Raw genomic sequence first — 12,575 nt, 5'->3', positions numbered from 1 at the left:
CATTATAGAAAATAGCTAACAGTTTAAAACATTCAAAAACATTTAACAGTGTTGTATTTTAGATTGGAAAACTTTTTAACGCAAACTGACGCTTTACAAAAAAAAAAAAAGAGAAATTTGCAACGATGAGGTTTGTCTGTAACATTGTAGCGCAACTGTCAATGTTTCGTGATTAAGACGAAGCTGGTTTTTGTATTCGTTATATGTGTTTTAATAACTACTACTGTCCTCCTACAGCGTTAATAAATTCGAGCAGCCGTTGCCATCGCCATCTAGAGGATATTATAAGGAACAACGGATATGGTCAAAATGCAGCGACTTCCCTAACGAACTACCGGAGGCAAGCTGGTCGAGTAACGCGGTATAAACACTGATAGTTGCCGCTGGATAACAGACACCTTCCTAAGCTTCTTGTAGCAAGGCGCGCTGTATCGTCCGTGTTGACGAAGTTAGCTATCGTCGATACCACAACATAATCTAGAAAGACCATTTTGCATATCTGTTTATTATAGTTAGTAACTTATTAACCTTATTTTGGTACCCCAAGTAGTTCAGACGAGAGTAGGCATATTGTTAAAGATGAGATGACTTTTTATGTTTTAGTTCTATTTTGGAAGTTAACAAAGTTTCTTCGTTCATCCCAGTTTAGAAGTTTGAAGTCATTTGGTTCAGCATATTGTTTTATAACTGATATTCCTGCGAGAGACGAAAGAGTACTTCATTGAAAAGACAATACAAGAATTACTAGTACTGTCCCGAGTCTTACAAGATGCCCGTACTTGCAAGTAGCCTCACAGCCACAGGTGTTTTCTGGGCTTGTCTTTCTCTAGCTGCTGCCATTCTCAACTGTGCTGGTTTCTACTTGCCCTTCTGGTTCCAGGGTGCTTTGTTCAACTCTACCGAGGTATCTTTTGGCTCTTTCAGACGTTGCAGCTATCCACGAATGAATGAACATGGAGGAGTTCAGATAATCCATGAGTGCGGCCGCTACACAACCTTTCATGACATTCCTAGTGTTTCGTGGCAAATTACCACCATTTCCGTTGGGGTTGGGGCTGCCACTTCACTCCTCGTGGCCTTCACAGCTTTGGCGGCGTGTTGCGTGGCAGACGTAGTGACTAAACGAGCAGCACGTGCCTTGGGTCTGGTTCAGGCCCTGACTGGTGAGTAAATTATCTGCATACTTTAGCACATTAACACATCATGTTGTATACTGGTTGAAACTTTGGTTACATCTACTTTTTTATATGTTAACATTGTTAAAAAATATGAAGTATCAGAAGACAACAGATCTGTATAGAAAGTCAGACAGAGAAATTTGTAATGTTTGTTTTTAAGTGCAAAGCTACCTAATGGGCTATCTATATTATGCTCATCACAAGTGTCGAAACCTAGTTTATAGCGGTGTGAGCCCTGTTTGAATGCTACAGATAACGTTTTATCATCAATCAGTCAATAATCATGGAATTTAGTGAACAATAAACTTTATTTTTGGTAATAATGAACTTATCTAAACCACGTTTAACCATTAAAATATACATATATAAAACAGTTATTAATTAAAGAAGAAATGATACCCAAAAATATTTCGAAGGTAGGTGGCACTGTTCTTACCCAGAGTGTGATAATGAAATGATGTTTGATTTTACAATCAGGAGAGGCATTATTTATTTTAAGCAGGAAGTCTGTTGGTCATGGATAAAATATAACAAGTTACAGACAATAGGTTTCAGAGACGTAATGCCGACAGAGTGGCGACGATCTGTTATTTAGACACTGTGTGTTAAGTGTGATTGACCCTCATGTACAGCACTTTTAAAAATCTATATACAACTTTTCAATAAATCACCTTATAGAAAGTCACAAAAAGTAGCTCACAGTTACCTAGCCTTTGGCAGGTATCTTCTCTCAGTATTTTGATTACATGCGCTAAAATGAAATCCAATAATAAAATAGTATTTAATAAAGTCTGAAGGTCAATAACCTTGTTTAGTAACAATAATAAACTACACAACATAGAACAGCAATAGAAATGAAATAATCTGTTTAATTCCAATACCTTCTACGCAGCCTTTGGATACTTAAAAGTAACAATTAATCAAGCATTCTTGTTTCCATTGTTCACATAACATCGATGACATGCAATATATATATATTATTACTCTAGAAAACCAAGGAAAAACCTTAACTGAGTAATACATTTAATACCCGTACATTTATATATGTGATTAACCTGATGATAACTCACACGATAATTCTGATAAAATTACTAACATCAGAGTTAAATCCAAATAATGAAGTGTTGTAACCTGGGTGATAACCCGTATGTTATCTGTGATTTAAGTACCCTATCAGAGTTATACTTAATTAATGATGCGTTGTAATTTAATGTTAACATGCATTAGTTTTAAATTCCCTGTCTTACAGTTTCGTTTCATTCGCAAAGTGTTGTAATCTGATAATAACCCGCACGATATAATTACCAATTTCAAAGTTAAATTCAATGTATGAAATGATTTTACCTTATAATAACCCTCTCAATTATTGTGATAAAATTACCAGTAACTGAGTTACTTCAATATTATGACGTGCTGTAATCTGATTATAAACCACATGATATTTGTGATATAATTGCTGATATCAGAATTACATTTAATTCAGAAAGCATTATAACCCAAATGATAACCCACATGATACATATTTATATTGAACTGCAGTTACATTCAGTTGATTAGATATGGTTTATAAATTGTTCATTTGTTGTTTTCATTATTATCCAAACCAATGTTACATTCAGCTGATTAGATACGGTTTATAAATTGTTCATTTGTTGTTGTTTTCATCTCTATCCAAACTAGTGTTACATTCAGTTGATTAGATACAGTTTATAAATTGTTCATTTTTTGTTGTTTTCATCTCTATCCAAACTAGTGTTACATTCAGTTGATTAAATACAGTTTATAAATTGTTCATTTGTTGTTGTTTTCATCTCTATCCAAACTAGTGTTACATTCAGTTGATTAAATACAGTTTATAAATTGTTCATTTGTTGTTGTTTTCATCTCTATCTAAACTAGTGTTACATTCAGATGATTAAGTACAGTTTATAAATTGTTCATTTGTTACTTACACTATTACCTGAACCAGAGTTACGTTTACCTGGTGAGATTCAGTTTATAAATGATCCTCTTGTTATTGTTAGCAATATTACTCATACCTAGTTACTTACAATTCATGAGACATGAGTTATAATGATTAACTTGCTTTTTCTTTATATTATTACCCATGTATAGGTTACATTCAGTTAATAAAACACCACTTATATTGACAATTTTAGATTTGACACCTTTATTAATCTCATACCTCAGATAATAAGGTATAATTTGCAATGACACGCTTGTGTTTGCCATTTTTGTTTCTCTTCTGTTGGAAGCATTTTGTCTAATATTAAATAAACCTTGTTATCTGTATATTGGAGCAGTTCGTTGAATTAACACTAACTTCTGATCAGAGCAAACTTCTTAAATTAATACTTACTTCCAATCAGAGAATATTACTTAAATTAATGCTAACTTCACATTGGAGCAAATTACTTAAAATACAGAAATTCGTGTTAGTTATCCTTTGTAAACACCACGATGAATGTTGACAAACTCGTTTTGAAAGCAATAAATGAAATATCAGCAAAGGTATGTTACGTTTTTATCTGTTGGGACAAGCTTATGAGTTCCATTTGTGAGGAGCCCCGACATGGCCAGGGGGTTAAGGCACTCAATTTGTAATCTGAGGGTCGCGGGTTTGAATCCTCATCGCACCAAACATGTTCGCCCTTTCATAATGGTCAATCCCATTATTCGTTGGTAAAAGAGTAGCCCAAGAGTTGGCGGTGGGTGATGATGACTACCTGCCTTCCCTCTAGTCTTACATTGCTAAATTATGGACAGCTGGCGCAGTTAGCCCTCGTGTAGCTTTGCGCGAAATTCAAATACAAACAAACGAACCATTTGTCAAGATTATAGAGTTATGTACTGTTGCATTTTCTCTTACAGAGCACTAAGTGCTGTGCCTTATGTTATTGGTGAAACTTTATGCTTGAAAGGTATATGGTTTTTCTGCGTTATATTGTTGTTGTTATAGATTTTCCTATTACAAGCAACGATTCTCCACCCACATACCGTATATAATCTGGATAGTTTACGAAAATCGGACTTCCACGTGTCTGTTCTCACGTATCACTCCGATGAACGTCAGAAGTATTGAGTGCGTTCGTAACAGCCAATACAAAGTCTGGAAAGTGGGTAATTTATTATGAGAAGTCTACTGAAATAACGAGACAGAGTGGAGTATGGGAATAACAAGAAGAGTCAATTAAGTATTTTCTCCACGACTGATTTTCTTGTCGTGCCACTTGGATTGCGCAGTCGCCCAATCAGCTGAGCTCGTCCAGTCATACCCTTCTCTCTGAGTAGTTTCTTTGTTGTTGGTTTTAGAATTTTTGCACAAAGTTTCAAAGGGACTATTACTGCACAGTCATCCATAAATTTGAACTAAAACCAAAGGAAAACCAGATAGTCAACATTATCCATCACCAACTCTTAAGTTACTGTTTTCTCTGACTGAATAGAATGATTTGGCTGTCACACTTATAACGCACGCATGCGCGCTTGCACTCGACCCGAAAGTGCAAAGCACGTTTTGTAACAATAATACTAAAGGAAGCATGAGTCATCGGACTTACATTTCGAACGCGCTTAACCGAGGTCAGTCTCGTAACAACTGTCCAAATTCTCTTTCTGTTTTTTTTTTCTTTTTACGTATTTTCGGCCATTCGTTTTTAACACACAGTGTTTAATATTTGATTTAAAATGTATCTAATTGAGATTTATACAACTTATAACTTTTGTCAATACGTTAGTTGCTAAATACGTATCTTGAGTGAAGTAAAATATATAAACAGATAAAATCAAAGCCCAGAAGAAACACCAACGACTGTAATGTTAAACACGTGTGTACCAACGGCTTCACTATGCACACCTTTCGATGTTTATAGATGTAGTTTTGCGATAAAAAAATATTATGCTCAACAACTTTCAAGGTTTTCATCGACGTTTGAATCTAATGGGCAAGTTTCAATACAGTTGACAATACTCTTTTGTGGTTCAGCGATAACTTAGAGGCTTATAATAAACAGGTCGAGTTCTGATACCATATTAGACTGAGCTCAGATAACCCGTTGTATACTTTGTGCTTAACTTCAAACAATCCAACAGTTGATATAAATACGGGTGGTATCCTCTATAAACATTCATTTTAGTGAGTTTTGTAACATTCCATAATCGGTAAAAATTAAAATCAACGTTAACTTTTTCAGACTTTTTTTGTACATTTCTAAACATTAAGCTTCGTAAATAACGTTTGTGGACATTCAGTATCCTGATAATAACGAATTAGCGACAGATACTTTTTCTTGTTTCTTTTTCGAATTAGCTGATATATCAGGTTATTTCAGGTCCTCATAAAATAATTGTACTTTATACTTCAGAGGGTACTTTCATCGTTATTTTACTGTTTCACCTATAAGGGAAAAAATGCTGTATTTGTATAGTAATAAACACAATTGACAAAGTACTTTGATGGTGGTGTGAAAGGAAACCTGTTGGATAGTGTTGTCAGTGGCGGAACTAAAACCGTGTATAACATTCGTTTAAGTACGCGTATATCACGTGCGGGTTTAAAAAACCATTCAATTAATAGAAGGAAGAATTACTGCAATATCGGTATGTCAAAAGAAATCTGTAAGATGTTTACTTATGTTGTAATTCCATTTGATTAGAGATTAGCATCCGGTCCCTGGAGAAACTACCCATTTATTTACTGAACAGTTTCAAGTTTCAGTTAGTTAAACTAAACTATAGAGGTTTAGTTTATCCTGAATAAATTATTGTCTTAATTGTAAGATCTAACTTCCTTTGTATAAGATGAATACTTTCCAAAAATTGAGATCAAGTTCCAAAATAAAGATCGCTTCAGTAGCGAATACTTTCACACGCCATTTGTTTTAAACTGAAAACATAGATATAAGTATAACGAAGATCAGTTTCTACACATTAAGTTGTATTATTTGTGACGTTTAAAACTATTACTCGGACCTCTCTGAAACCTACTTATAAACACTTTTGTAATTAAGAGGTAAATAATTTGCACACTTTGAAATAATGTATGCCTTTAAACAGGACTTCGTCAAAAAGCAGAATTAGCAAGATTTTTTTTTTTTTTTCCATGGAACGATTAGGGATTTCAGCGAGAACCGATACAGTCAAAGGCACGTGTTTTATATCTGCATGCTTCAATAACTCGGTACGTCGCATATTGGCACGTCATGGTCAAGTAGTTAAGGCCCTTGACTCGCAATCTGAGGGTTGCGTGGTCGAATCCCCGTCCCACCAACCATGTTCGCCCTTTCGGTCGTGGGGTGCTATAATTTCATGGCAAGTATTATTATTCGTTGGTAAAAGAGTAGCCCAAGAGTTTGCGGTGGGTGGTGATAACTAGCTGTCTTTCCTCTAGTCTTACATTTCTAAATTAGGGACGGTTAGCGCAGATAGTCCTCGCGTAGCTTTGCGCGAAATTGAAACCAAACATCGCCTATTCGCCTTTAACTCAAAGCGATTGGTTTTCATGATTTTTTGTGGTGTTCACACATATAAATAAAAAATTCAGATTTTCTGTAAATGAAACCTAAAACTGATACTTATTATAAGCATATTATTAAATTATTGCTTTAGTATATATGTTTTTGATAGCTCGTGTCTGAGGGCTTTATGGACATACGTTGTTGAGTATTAAAGTATGTGAATTAGAAATTAAAAGGTTCTTTGGAATTACTAGCATTCACCATTTGTTTTTATTCCTGTTGACCTTTTACTGAATATTCCGTAGGTGGTTTTAATTACTTTTAGCGTCCAACTCTGTGAATGTCATAATTAGTCTAGGTCTCTGGGAGAAGTAAGCTGAGTTTCCAGAATCTATTCTACATCCGTTGAGGAGAAGGTCTGATTTGATTTTCTGAAAGAGATGACTCTCCTAAACATCTTAAGCTATGTAATATAGTAAACACAATTTTGAAATTGTGTATCATATTACGTAACTCGTTGGGTGTTTTCACTCAGTAATACCCACTCATAGGATGTATGACACATACTTCATAAAGTCTTTGAAATTATTAAACCTTATAAGTATATACGTGTATACTGCTAAACAGTTTTTGCAAGAATCAATTTGTTAGTTAACAGAAGCAAACACACTACAAGTAAATTAGAATAAAATTACTATGCTTGGAAATGTTAACATTTCTGTATACATTTAAACATGAAATCTTACTTTATTTCAATATAAAATGTTTAGGAAAGGCAACTGTACTCATATTTATTGTAATAAAAAGTAGGAATGTCGTCCGTTCGAAACATTTAAATGAAACATGACCTAACACACAGTTCAGAATAACGTGTAATACAGTATAAAATTCAGTACCTTTTGATACAAGAGGTTTCTACTGTAAAAAGCCTCAGCATGTAATGTTGTTGTTTTCAATTAAGCACAAAGCTACACAATGGGCTATCTGTGCTCTGCCAACCACGGGTATCGAAAGTAGGTTTTTAGCGTTGTAAGTCCGCAGACTTACCGCTGAGCTACTGGAGGGCTAGTATGTAATAAGAGGAATCTTTCATCTACAGACCGTTTGTTCAAAGTTATCCTGTAGTATATTAAGCAGAGATTACTATTGCTAATCCAAACTTAGTTTAATTAAACTACTTTAATGATCAAAAGTAGATAGTTTCAGGAAGGAAGTTACTTACATCTATATTCGGTTGCTTTTATTGGGAATATGATATGTGTAGTACGTTAGTTGATCTTGCATGTAACAAATGATAAATTGAGAAGCAATGTTAGTTCAAACCCTTTGATATTATACACTCTTTTGTCTCATTCTATAAAAATTTATTAAGTAATGAAAAAAATCATTGTAAATGACAATTTGCCAATATTTAAAAGGTCTCTTATGTTCGTAAATGAAGTTGCTATGTGAAAATACAAAATGTTCATTCACAGCTTGTGACTGGTTGAAAATAATCGTAATGTAGGCTTCTAACTTTTTGAAAGGCGAAATAAAAATATTACTGACAAATTTAAAACATATGAGATACCTCGTTAAAATTTGATGATTATATGATTTTGCAATAATACATTCTAGCTAGAAAAATACAGTATCCTGAAAAACTTGCCAGAAAAAACCACAAACAAAACATTTTGACTTTGCAGCATACCTGGAAATGTTAAGAAAGGTTTTCTAACAGGAATTTAAGTCAGATCTTTTCCTTGAAGTGTGTTGAACGAATCTCGAAAGATTTTCTTTTAGAAACCAAAGTGCCGTCTAAAACAGAAATTATAGTGTCATATTACTTAACCTTTCTAAAGTGCTTCCATTTTCTTCCAAGCGAGTTTAGGTCTAGAAGAAACGTTCTAAAATATTAAACTTTTTTGTAACGTATTACATGAGATCAAACGACTTGTTCCAAGCGTAACATTGTTAATGTGACATGAAATTCTGTGGAAAGTCGACTGTATAGGCACATTTTATTATTCTTAAAAGGCAAAATATAAGTTTTTTGAAAATAACATGCATTTATGCATTTTACGTGTATGAGCTTAGATTCATTGCGATTGAAAATTACTACATCTCTAGGAGTGTTTTGTCGATTTTGAGAAACATAGTTTCTTCTGCAATAATGTCTTATATATATATATATACGAATTACAGATTCGTTTGATCAAATCTGACGTATTGAACTTGATGTTCCAATATGACCATATTGAGTTAGTAGTACCAATTTGATTATATTGAATTAAGTGTACAAACCTGACTATAGTGAACTCTTAGTACCTATCTGACTGTATTGAAATTGTAAGAATCTGAATATATTGAACTGGTGGTGTCAGTCTGACTGTATTGAACTGATAGTACCAATAGGATGGCACCAAAGTGTCAAGAGCAATATTCATATATTTGCAGCTTATGTTTTAGGATACTTTTGGACATATCCACAGCTTCAAGAAGACACACGTCTGTATGGTTTATCTGATTTTAACGATAACCAACACACGAGATGACCGTGTGTCTGCCTACACTCTCAGAAAGCTATTTTTTCACATCCCACGCTAAAGCTACAAAGTTACTTCCACACTGTGAAATGTCTTATGTATATATTTTTCTTTAAACGGATTAATTGGAACAAAATATCCCAGAAATAATAACGTATACCACTGATATTTATTCGTGCCAGAGGGTAGACTGAAGTAACAATGAAACCCTACTTTTAGGTAAACAATTTTGTCGTCTCATTTCGCTTGCCAGTTTTTTCCTTGCCCAAAATTTAAATAGAGTTAGGCGTCCGTTCTAATGGTATAGATAGTGCAAGATTGAAAAAATTCTGTATGTCGTAAGCTAATCGTACTTCGTCAGTTATAATTGCTGTATTAGTGTGTTTTTCATGTAGCAAAGCCACAAAGAGCTATCTGCGCAGCCCACCGAGGAGAATCGAACCCTTGATTTTAGCATTGCAAATCCGGAGACATACCGCTGTACTAGCGGGGGATTGCTGTATCAGAATGCTTGTTAGTATTAGCTAGTTAATTCAAGTGAGGCAACGATACAAACATATTTGTGTTGGAAAATCTTGTGAAACAATGAGTTGTGCATGTGATATTGTTTACAGCATAGTGTTTATGAAATGGGAAAATCATCTACAAACATGTGTAGATCTACGTATCAAACGTTTCAGTAAAGTGTATCTCAGAACGGCTGGTATGGGTATTAACACTTTTATTGACAAGAAGCGAACAGATTAACCTGAATATTATCTAGGAAGGTCAAAACGTTGTTCTCTCCTTATCAATAAAAGTGTTAATACTCATACATTTCTGAGATACATTTTATTTCAAGTGGTTTCTCGTCATCAAAACTTGCTTCAGTGAGGTCTTCTAGATTCACGTACTGCATGGCAGGTAAGTCAATATTTGTTTAAGATTCAAACAAACATCACATTTCAAATTGAAACAAACACACATGTAGATAAAATATATATGTATGTATATATTATAACTATAAAATTTTCAAGCCATAAACCAAAACTCATTAACATGAAACTTTTTTACAAAATATTTTTAAAATACGCTGCACATTTAAAAAACTCATTAACATGAAACGTTTTACAAAATATTTTTAAAATACGCTGCACATTTATAAAAAAAGAATCCCAGGGTACAAGCTACAACGTGGGATTATAAAATTATCCTAGGTTTTGGAGGTAACTGAAGAAGTAGGACCCATATTGCAGTGGGGATACACCGTCTATCAATCTTAACCTCAATTCGCTAGTCTTACATAAGAAAATTTGAAATTAAAAGAGCGAGCTGTGGGTGCTCAAGCCCATAACGTCCCACATCTATATCACCCTTCACTGGCTGCAGACAGTTGTGGGAAGGTGACTGCTCTCTCAAATTAGAATAAGAAAAAGATAAGCATAAAAAATTAAAAATAAATAACTAAATAAAATAATAAATAAACAAATATAATAAGGTACTACCATATATGTATGTATATATGTCTTTGATGACTATACTGACAAGCTGTGTGCTCTGCACGTAGTGTCAGGCAACGAAAAATATAGGATTTTTATGTCATTTCTCAAGGTACTGTATGTACAATACATAATTTACCACAATAGCTCCAAGTGGGTCAAATATCCTGCTAATTTTATATATTTATTTATGTGCAGAAAGTGCATGTTTAGTAACACGGTTGAAGGAGATTTACCATTACCACAATTAAAATGGAAAAGATGAAATTCTTATATATAAGTAAGTATTAGACATGAGGAAAAGTAAATAATAAGGAAGTATGGTCTTGTGCACAGCACCATATGCTTAAAATTACTCAGTAATAAGTGCAAATGTTAAGCCTTCATTCTTTGTTCAATATTTAATTATAATACGGCAATCGTCACCAACGAGGATCTAAGTTTGTAGCCACAGTTTATACCTTCAATTTAATCCATATTCGTATAAAGCACAAACAACATAAAGCATACAAATATCATATCAGTAACAACAGATTCTTCATAAATATTGTGGAGTTGGCTTTCTTGTGTATCGATGTAACTTACAACAAAGGTTCCCTTTTACCAATATTTTGTGTGAAATGTCACCAGTTGTGTAAGTTTATCTCTCATTTCTCTGAACGCCATATATAGATAAATGATAAACTAACAATACCCTTTTCCTTAAGCAATTTTTTACAAGTGCTTCAAAATTAGTGGCTCGAGTGTATGTGCTTTTTTTTCCTTTTTCTGGAGAAAAATACAGGATGAACCTCAAGAAGAAGCATCATTATTTGATTCTCTTAGGATATTGTTATTAATTTACCCTAATCTATTGATAGAACCTTTTGTTCGTATACCATATTGGACGACTGCATCAGCAGCCTTTGTCATTTATTTCTGGGTTTTCTCTGAGTTCTTGCTCTAGAAAATATTGACTGAGTTCTTCGCTTCTTCACCAGTCAACTACGAAAAAATTTCATATATGGTGAATGATTAGTTTTCGCGGCTATAACCACCATTATCAGCACGGTTACTAACCAAAAATGTTTTATTGCTTGATTGTGTAGTTTGACTCCTGTACTAACGAGTACCGGCCTGAAGTTCGGTATATTATGATTATGGAATTTAGTTCATGTGCTGAACAAGTGCCTATTGAATTGAAATATTGCACAGAAAGTAAATTTTACATCTTCTATTGCAGTGTATTTAAATTTTACATCTTCTATTAGTATATTTAAACTTTACATCTTCTATTAGCGTATTTAAACTTTACATCTTCTATTAGTATATTTAAATTTTACATCTTCTATTAGTATATTTAAATTTTACATCTTCTATTAGTATATTTAAACTTTACATCTTCTATTAGTATATTTAAACTTTACATCTTCTATTAGTATATTTAAATTTTACATCTTCTATTAGTATATTTAAATTTTACATCTTCAATTAGTATATTTAAACTTTACGTCTTCTATTAGTATATTTAAATTATTGAAGTGCTTTAGGGGTCAGTAATTGGTTTTAATTTTTCCTTATTTACATCAATGACAATGATAGGGCTAAAATCAATAAATTAAATAACTTATTGGAAAGGATTCAGAAAAGGACTACTAAAATGCTTTCTGAGGAAGAGTAGGAGTTATCTTGTAGGATAAATCTCTTAACTTTTTCTGTTAAGAAAAGAAGAATAAGACGTGATGTTATTAAAATACACAAGATTATCCAGGGGCTCAATACGATTTTATGTCTTTGTATTGAAGGCAACAAGGAAAGGGAGAACAAGTTCAAAATTTAGAAGAGCGGGCCTGGTTCCAGAAAATTCAGTTTTTTTTATATATATATATATAACAGGGTAATTAACTTTTGTAATGAGTTGCCATCAGCAGTGGTGAATGCCAGCACTTTACAGGACCT

General features: G+C 33.4%; 1 pseudogene; it reads left to right on the top strand.

Annotated features, from left to right (window-relative positions):
- The first annotated feature begins 267 nt into the window (after positions 1–267).
- Positions 268–1,194, top strand: LOC143236943 (LHFPL tetraspan subfamily member 6 protein pseudogene; annotated as a pseudogene).
- Positions 1,195–12,575: the final 11,381 nt, after the last annotated feature.

This window comes from Tachypleus tridentatus, chromosome 13, assembly GCF_004210375.1.
Source record: "Tachypleus tridentatus isolate NWPU-2018 chromosome 13, ASM421037v1, whole genome shotgun sequence".
NCBI classification, from domain to species: domain Eukaryota; kingdom Metazoa; phylum Arthropoda; class Merostomata; order Xiphosura; family Limulidae; genus Tachypleus; species Tachypleus tridentatus.
Note: the sequence above shows the minus strand (reverse complement) of the source record. Positions and strands in the feature narration are given on the sequence as shown.